Source organism: Eptesicus fuscus, chromosome 5 (assembly GCF_027574615.1).
Source record: "Eptesicus fuscus isolate TK198812 chromosome 5, DD_ASM_mEF_20220401, whole genome shotgun sequence".
In the NCBI taxonomy this organism is placed as follows: domain Eukaryota; kingdom Metazoa; phylum Chordata; class Mammalia; order Chiroptera; family Vespertilionidae; genus Eptesicus; species Eptesicus fuscus.
Genome location: NC_072477.1, coordinates 49836283 through 49845591, shown reverse-complemented (window position 1 = coordinate 49845591; position 9309 = coordinate 49836283). Strand labels below are relative to the sequence as shown.

General features: G+C 41.6%; 1 pseudogene; it reads right to left on the bottom strand.

Annotated features, from left to right (window-relative positions):
* Positions 1–6288: 6288 nt before the first annotated feature.
* Positions 6289–7769, bottom strand: LOC103283979 (transmembrane protein 248-like; annotated as a pseudogene).
* Positions 7770–9309: the final 1540 nt, after the last annotated feature.

Below are 9309 nucleotides of genomic sequence, written 5' to 3'. Positions count from 1 at the left end.
CTATTGATAAAGATTTAGATGATTTCCAATCAATTTTTTTTAACAATTATGACAATTTTCTCAGATTCCAGATATAAAAGCAATGTATGAAAAGCAAGAACTTCTCATACACTACTAATACTTAATTAGAAATGCCATCTTTAAAAAGCCCATTCACAGTGATAGAAAAGAAGAAACATGCAAGAACAATGTGAAAAAAATCTGTAAAATCTATTGGCAGATTTAAAAGAAGACCAGAATAGTAGAGGCATATATACCTTGCTCCTAGGTAAGACCATACAAAATTGTTAATATATCAATTATCTCAGTTATCCTTACAAAAATCAGTGCAATTCTAAACAAAATGGTATCGGGATAGTTTATACAACTTCACAAACTGGGTGTGTAGTTATTCTAGAATAGTAAGTGTGAGAAACAACCAAACAAACTTAGGGAAGAGAAAGAAGACAGCTATGATACCCTCAATGTTGGGGAGTGAATTTGTTTTATCTTTAATATCACTACAACTTAGGAACCCACAGCTAGCAAAAGTATGTTTTGGACTGGAGAAGGAGAGGGAGGGAGAGGGAGGAAGGGAAGGAGAAGGAGAGAGAGAGAGAGAGAGAGAGAGAGAGAGAGAGAGAGAGAGAGAGAGAGAGAGAGAGAGAGAGATAAAAATCCAATAAGATAAATTTGATAATCAAAATTCCACAACACTATCATTAAAAAAAATCAATAGTTCTCTGTAACTGTCAATTAGAGTAAAAGTTTAGGAATTATTTGGAAGGAATAATGATGAGTCTGGCTAAAGGCTATTAATTTTGTTTATCTTTTCAAGAAACCTACTGGTAGTTTCACTACGGTTTTCTTTTGTTTTTTAGTCTCTATTTCATTTATTTCCACTCTAATGTTCATTATTTCCTTTATTCTACTAACTTTTTTTGTTCTTCTTCTTCTAGTTCCTTTATGTGTAAGATTAGATTGTTTATTTGAATTTTTTGTTTGTTTCTTAAGGTTGGCCTGCATTGCTATAAACTTCTGCTTTAGAGCTGCTTTTGCTGCATCCCATAGATTTTGGAATACCATGTTTCTATTTTTCTTTCTCTCAATGTATTTTTAAAATATATTTTATTGATTTTTTACAAAGAGGAAGGAAAGGGATAGAGAGCTAGAAACATCGATGAGAGAGAAACATCAACCAGCTGCCTCCTGCACACCCCCTACCAGGGATGTGCCCGCAACCAAGGTACATGCCCTTGACCGGAATCGAACCTAGGACCTTTCAGTCCACAGACCGACACTCTATCTACTGAGCCAAACCGGTTTCGGCTCAATGTATTTTTTAATTTCCTCTTTGATTTCTTCATTGACCCATTGATTGTTTAGTAGCATGTTTTTTAGTCTCCATATGTTTGTGCTCCATATAATTAATTTCTAGTTTCATACTGTTGTGGTTGGAAAAGTTGCTTAATATTATTTTAATTATCTTAAGTTTATTGAAATTTGTTTTGTGAACTAACATATGACCTATCCTGGAGAATGTGCCATGTACACTTGAAAAGAATGCATTTCTGCTATTTTGGAATGGAATACTCCATTTATATCTACCAAGTCTAATGTATCAGTTAAGGCCAATGTTTCCTTATTGATTTTCTGTTTAGATGATCTATCCATTGATGTAAGTAGGGTGCCAAAGTCCCCTACTATTACTGTAATACTGTCAATTTCTCCTTTAGTATCTGTTAATTTTTTATTTATGTCTTTAGGTGTTCCTACATAGGGTACATAGATATTTGTAAGTGTTATATCCTCTTACTAGATTGATCCCTTTATCATTATGTAATGGTCTTCTGTGTCTCGTTACAGTCTTTGTTTTAAGGTCTTTTTTCTCTGGTAGACAAAAGCTATCCCAGCTTTCTTTTCATTTCCATTTGCATAAAATATCTTTCTCCATCCATTCACTTTCATTGTGTGTATATCTTTAGACTTGAAGTGAGTCGTACGTCTCTTGTAGGCAGTATATATATATATATATATATATATATATATATATATGATATTTTTATCCATTCAGCCACCCTATGCATTTAGTCCATTTACATTTAAAATAATTATTGATACATATGTACTTATTGCTATTTTGTTAATTGTTTTCTGGTTGTTTTTGTAGTTATCTGTTCCTTTCTTCTTCTCTGCTCTCTTCACTTATGATGACTTTATTTAGTGTTATGTTTGGATTTCTTTCTCTTCATTTTTTGGTGTATCTAGTATAGGTACTTGGCTTGTGGTTACCATCAGGTTTCACAATAACAACCTATGTATATAGCAATTGGTTGATGGTCACTTAAGTTCTAACACATTCTAAAAACACTACATTTTAACATCCCTGCCACCACATTTTATGTTTTTGCCATCATATTTTATAACTTTTTATTTAAATAATTATTGTAGATATAGATTATTTTACTATTTTTACCTTCATTCTAGTTTTATAAGTAGTTGATCTATTACCTTTATTATGTTTGCTTTTATCAGTGAGATTTTTTTCTTTCATATATTTTCTTATTTCTAGTAATGGTCTTTTCTTTTCCACTTAAAGAAGTCCCTTTTGTCTGCCAAGAGCAACTTCTCCTGCTGAAAAATGCTCCCCGCCCCCCAGCATTTAAGCAATCCTATCTATAATAATAAAAGGGTGATATGCTAATTAGACCGATGTCTTCCAGATGTCATTCCAGACGTGAAGCTGGGGCTGGAGGGAGCCAGCCCAGGTCCTGGTGCCTGTGGGTGGCCCAAGGGAAGCCAGCCCAGGTCCCGGGTGCCTGCGGGCAAGCCGAGGAGGGAAGCCCGGGTCCCGGGTGCCAGAGGGAAGCCAGTGCCAGCAGCCAGGGGAAGGAAGGCCTACTCTTGCACAAATTTTCGTGCATCGGGCCTCTAGTTAACTATAATGAAACACAATAATACATACTAATGGAGATAGGCATACATTATTCTGGGGAGAGAGATCAAGGAAGATTAAATCCATTCTGGGGAGTCAGGGAATGCTATCTTAAATTATCCTTATTCAAATGTAACCTCTGTTTCTTACTACCCTTGATGGTTTCTGGCAGGATTAATTTACTCTTTATCAGTATTTTTATACATTTTTCGTATTAATCAACAATATCAATAATAACACTTTACTATAATTACTTCCTTATAATTGTATCACTTACCAAAAAGATGTCAGTTTCTTGACAGCATGGTACAGACCTTATTTATCTTTGTATTTCTAGTACCTGATATCTGCAGTACAATGAACTCAGTAAATATTTTTATCTATAAGTATGTGCACATGTGGAAAAATGAATAAGGTAGTATGACATTATTATGATCGGTGTATTCATAAAGAAAGCTGTATTACTTAACAACACAATAATCTGTGCAGATATTAGAACTATGATGTGCTGAATATGAAAAAAGAGAGCCTTAGTTGAACACATGGGTGAATATCAATATGATACTAAAATTCATAATTATTTGTTATTTAAAAAACAATTATAGATACTCATTTCTCTGTATGTCTTATAGAAACTTATCCCTATTTGATTAAACATTTCTATCCTGTTCAAAAATGCTCTTTCATACTAAAATTAATGTATAATTACTTTTGTCTCTTGCCTAAATCTTGGGGATCACTTGGTTATCTTGAGGCTAACACAGCCATTCAAGGCGCCCATTGTAACTCCAAGGAGATGAGTTCAGATGCATTTGGAATGACTGCCTTTAAAAACTATCCCAGCGTTGTGCTTAACTATAAGGTGGAGGGGATCTTAGCAAATCTCAGAGGGTAACAACACCAAACTCTGAGATTTTAATATTCTACTATACAAAGTATACCTCTAAGAGTCCTAACACATGCCATTTTTATGCTTCTCCTTGGAAATGGAATTAACATTCCTGTACTAACTGGAAATGGTAAATTCTTAAATTGTTAATAGCTTCCTCGGGCTTCTGCTCCTTTGCTGTGCTATCATCTTGGCTCCGAATTACAAAAATATTGCTATGTGTGCTCATCAGTCTACTATCCTAAGGCTGTTTCTACTACCGAAAACAACTTTTGGACAAGGGAATAAACTGCAAGGGCCCACTCCTGGGAAGGAAGTATTTTAACATAGAAATCCATTGCACATTTTGTACCTATCTTCCTGGATATTAACAGAAAATGCATCTGGATTTTAGGCTTATCAAATTTATTTTGCTAAATAATGTCCTGCTTAGCATATAGTAAATCCTGCCTATTGTCATGGGTTCAGTGCTCAAGGGGGAGACGGGATGGGTGTTAGTGCCTGTTGGTAACTAGTATATAACTGGAGGAGGCATTGAATGGGAGAGGAAGTGGAGCTCAAAAATGTAAGAAAAAAAGAGATCTTGATAACAAAACATAAATGCAACAAGCTTCAAGAAATTAATGAATAAATGTAGGCAGAGGGAAAATAAGGTAAGGAACTATTCAGAAGAAGTAAACAGACAAGACGACAGTGGACAAATGAGAGTTCAGATTCCCAACTGGCCCTGTACAGAGTTCCACGTACATGTTCCATGGTGTCCCTGAGTAAAACATGCTCAGCATCACACCCAACACAAGTTTCTCACAAATCTCCTCACGAAGAGCCCACTGTATGCAAATGTAGATGTGCTATATGACACTTAATGGAACTTTAGAAAACCTCCCAAGCAAGATTACATATTATTTGTAGATTCTTGGTCATGCATTAATAGCACACAAAATGTGGACGGGAAAGATGCATACAAACTCTGGGACAGTGGTTATTTCTAGGGAGTCAGGAAGGGAAAGGAGTTGGGGGGGATGGTAAACTGTAATTTAAAAAATTCTATTTCTTTTTCAAAATGAAACAGGGCAAAAAGTATATGTTTCATGACTACTTTGGGCCTATTACTTTCTGTAAGTTTGAAACATTTTATAAATATAAAGAAAAAGGTTGAATGCTTACATGTGTAAAGTAATGGGCAATGTGTTTCAACAACCCAAAAGTAAATGTAATAAGTATAAGGTCTTCCAGCCCTTTCTTTTTAATGCTGCCTGGTGAAAGCCAATGGCAAATGGCTGAAAGAAATGCAATTTAGTGTAAGCAACTCGGTGAGAAGGGGACGTGGCCAAAATGATGCCAACTAAAGACCTATTTTTTTGGGTGGTCTGGTCAACCCCAGGGATACAAAATACTACATTGTGTGAGACTGATGTTCTCTCCTCCAGAAAATCCTCCCTAAATGAGATTATTCCTAACTGAGATCTTGATATGCAATAGACAGTCCTGGGTTCAAAGTTTTAGTCCCTGCCAAGTACTTAGTTCTGTTAAACTCAGTGCCTTGGATACTCGGCCAAGCTGGCAGAGGACAGATGTCCCTCTCAGAGCTTTGTGGAACCTGACAAAGACACGTGCCTCGATGTAAGGCCCCCGGGACAAGCAGTGCTGAGGGTACCAGTGGGCAGAGATCGCTGGAGTCCAGGCCGGGTGGCAGCAAGATACCAGCTCTCCATGCAGAGTCAGATCACTACCATTTCAGACTTAATTTCTGTTTCAAATGAACAATGCGATCAATCATAACTGTTAGTGTAGTATGTTTCTGTTTGAAGTGGAATAAATGCATAAAACAGGGAGAAGTTTGGATAACTACATTCAATATTAACAGAGCGTAATAGCTCAAAGTCCTTATTATATTCTTTAAAAAAATATTGAATATTTTACTCAAGATTTTGAAAGCACAAGTGTGTCTTAACTAGAGTAAAATTACAATGTGGCTATTTTTTTCAAAAGAACACTTAAAAAGCTATGCATGTTTCCTTGCAAGCAAAACAGAGAAAAGGGTATTATTATTGGTACTATGATTATTAAGCCACAGACACGTAAAATCCACAAAATGGATTGGTGGCTTGGGAAATGCAATATCACATCACAGGTGCAGACTGTTTCGAACCGAAGCAAACCTCAACCCCTCCAGCAATGAACTGCCCTGAGATCTTGGTAAAGACAGCAAGGCCTGCTCTGAGGCAGGGGGATCAGGCATCGTGGCTGGCACTACGTGGATCATCCCGCCAAGTCCACAGGGAAGGCTGCGGGGTTCGGACTGCACCCAGTGTGAGGCACGTGCATCAGTGGATCAATTTCTGAATAGGTTTCTATAAATATGTGTAAATCAGTTACAGGCACTTGAAATGTCTTTGGCTGGAATAACCCAACATTGCAAGAGAATATATTCACAGAGTGTCCAGGCCCAGGCTGGCGTCAGCAGGCAGTGCTTACGGTTTACTCAGTCTCTCTCAGAAAACGGGCAGCTGTGGGATTAGGCATCAGCCAAAGCAACCTTCTCAGGACAAAATCCAGTGCTCTGACGCAATTTGCTAGGTTTGCCCTTGATAACCGCAGAGCAAAACCTTGTTATCACCATCACGAAGAGGAAGTAACTGGTGTGCATGAGGTGCAAATTAATTAATGAACGGTCATCATCTGGAACAATAACTGTAAGCTTGGGATTCAAGTGTGATAGACTTTTCCAATGGCCCCCTTCTAACACCAGAAAGGATTGTACTCTTGGGCATATTTTGTGTTGGCAGCTCTAGCAGTCATGAAGATCTGGGACCAGAGCGTGGCATTGCTGTGGGCGTCCGGAACGCAGTGCGGTGGCCGTACTGTGACAGGGAACACACCAGGGTTGGCTGTGAGCGTCATGCAGGCTGTGAACGCCATCTGCTCACAGTGACTGAAGGGCATAGTCATCGCGCGCCAAGCAGCTGGCAGGGTAAAGCTAATGTTTATCTCTTCGTGGGCTTCCCTGCCTGAGAGTCCAACCTGATGCCCTAAGATGGTCGAGTACAGATGGGTGACATTGCGAGAGTACCCTCCAAAGCAGTGGTTCTCAACCTTTCTAATGCCGCGACCCTTTAATACAGTTCCTCATGTTGTGGTGACCCCCAACCATGAAATTATTTTCGTTGCTACTTCATAACTGTAATTTTGCTGCTGTTATGAATCGTAATGTAAATATCTGTGTTTTCCGATGGTCTTAGGCTCTACAGCAGACCCACAGGTTGAGAACCGCTAGCAGGGTTCTGAAAACACAGATATTTACATTACGATTCATAGCCGTAGCAAAATTAGAGTTATGAAGTAGCAACGAAAATAATTTTATGGTTGGGGGTCACCACAACATGAGGAACTGTGTTAAAGGGTCACGGCATTAGGAAGGTTGAGAACCACTGCTCCAAAGGGTGTGAGTGGGTCCAGGGTGAGGGTGATTGCAACTGAGATGTTAACCTGAATCCTCCAGTGCCTGGGGAAACTGGGTGGATACTCTGCCTGCCCACTGGTCACTGTGCTTTCTGGAGTCACGGTGTCATTTGTGAGATGCTTTAATGTTTCATTCTCTGATACACACAAGTCCAAGTCATTAAACTGCAGCAGGAAAGTATTCCAGTCCTCTGCCATTCCCGGTGACTTAATCTCCTTGATTTTGAAGAAATAGGCCAAGGTCAGGAAAGCTATTGCCAGGGTGCTTACACTGATCATAAAGACCACCAGGGGAGGCCTACTGCTGATGGCAGTGTCAGGTTCTCCAGGAGTTTGATGTCTGATCATCCACCCCACGCCCGGGGGCAGCAGTGTGCCCTGGGCCAAGCCTGTGGCTGCTCCGACCTCACTCGTGGTAGGTCTGGGGCCACTCAGCACCATCCTCTCCACTGCTCTGGGTGCTAGCAGCACAGACACAAGGCCCAGAGGCCCAGCTGGGTGCATGCAACCGCTTCATGGGTTGGTCGGGGTCTCACAGCCATGGTTTCCCCTTATATTCTTTATTACCATGTTATTTTAATTGCAACACCTCAGTTAATGAATAAACAAGTTCACGTCTAGGTATTTCTAAGCAACGTAACCAGTCTGCCACCTTGATCATCCTATCTAATAAAAGAGTAATATGCAAATTGACCGTACCTCCGCTACACCCACAAGCCATGCCCACCAGCCAATCAGGAGCGAATATGCAAATAAACTCAACCAAGATGGCTGCAGCCACAGAGAGCAGGAGGGAGGCTTGGGTTTCCCCAGCAATGGAGGAAGCCAAGCTTTCCGCCTGCCCTTGCCGGCCTAGGCCTCCACTCAAGGCTACAAAGTTTCAATGATAGAAGATAAATAAATCCAAACAGAAATGGCGGCAGCCATGGAGCTGGAAAGAGCAGGGGGCTAGGGTTGTCCCCAGCGATGGAAGAAGCCGAGCTTCTGCAGCCCTGGCCTGCTTTGACCTCCACTTAAGGCTGCAAAGTTTCAATTATAGAAGATACATAAATCCCAACAGAAATGGCTGCCACCACGGAGCAAGCAGAAGGCTTGGGTCCACTCAAGGCTACAAAGTTTCAATTGTAGAAGATAAATAAATCCCAGATACCAGGGCCTCCACTTGGGTTGCTGGGGGGTGTGGCTGGCCTGCAAACAACTACAGGCCCCTTGCCCAGGCTGCCCCACACCCTAAGGGAACCCCCACCCTGATCTGGGACACCCTTCAGGGCAAACCAGCCGGCCCCCACCCATGCACCAGGCCTCTATCCTCTCTAATAAAAGAGTAATATGCAGATTGACCATTACTCCAACACACAAGATGGCTGCCCCCATGTGGTCAAAGATCCTGCCCCCATGTGGACACAAGATGGCCACCACAAGATGGCCAGCAGGGGAGGGCAGTTGGGAGGGACCAGGCCTGCAAGGGAGAGAAGTTGGGGGTGATCAAGCTTGCAGGGGAGGGCAGTTAGGGGTGACCAGGCCGACAGAGGAGGGAAGTTGGGGGTGACCAGGCCTGCAGGGGAGGGCAGTTAGGGTGACCAGGCTTGGCAGGGGAGCAGTTAGGCATCAATCAGGCTATCAGGTGAGTGGTTAGGGGGTGATCAGGCAGGCAGGCAGAAGCAGTTAGGGGCAATCAGGAAGGCAGGCAGGCGAGCAGCTGGGAGCCAGTAGTCCTGGATTGTGAGAGGGATTTCTGACTGCCCGTTTAGGCCCGATCCTACTGAACCTGGGACCAGTAGGATCGGGCCTAAACGGGCAGTCAGACATCCCTCGAGGGGCCCCAGATTGGAGAGGGTGCAGGCTGGGCTGAGGGACACCCCGCCCCTCCGTGCACAAATTTCGTGCACCGGGCCTCTAGTCTATATAATAAAAGCCTAAGCTTCTGTTACAGCGGAACAATCAGAACGACCGGTCTCTATGATATGCACTGACCACCAGGGGGTAGATGCTCAATGCAGGAGCTGCCCCCTGGTGGTCAGTGTGTTCCCACAGGGGGAGTGCC